Here is a 320-nt window from a genome sequence, read left to right as displayed (position 1 = left end):
TCTCTGTATATTCGCTTTGGCGGGAACGGAATGACCATCGACATGAAGCTCCCCCCCATCGCACAAGCTCAGCTCATTCAACGGATTGATCGACAAATTCGAAACCAACTGCTTGCAATTCAGCTTGGAGATGATGTACGGTTTCAGGATGGATTGGACATTTGGTTAGCATCGCGTTTTTGATTCCTCTGCTTTAATACTTAATCAGCTTTCTCTGTGGACAACAAAAAAAACTTTTAAGTTCCATGTCGCACACGATGTAATAACATTTTTTATTTTTTGAATCTAATTTAACATATTTTCAAAAAAAAAAAAAAAAA

The sequence above is a fragment of the Camelina sativa genome, chromosome 11 (genome assembly GCF_000633955.1).
Source record: "Camelina sativa cultivar DH55 chromosome 11, Cs, whole genome shotgun sequence".
Classification (NCBI taxonomy): domain Eukaryota; kingdom Viridiplantae; phylum Streptophyta; class Magnoliopsida; order Brassicales; family Brassicaceae; genus Camelina; species Camelina sativa.
This window is presented reverse-complemented; position numbering follows the sequence as displayed.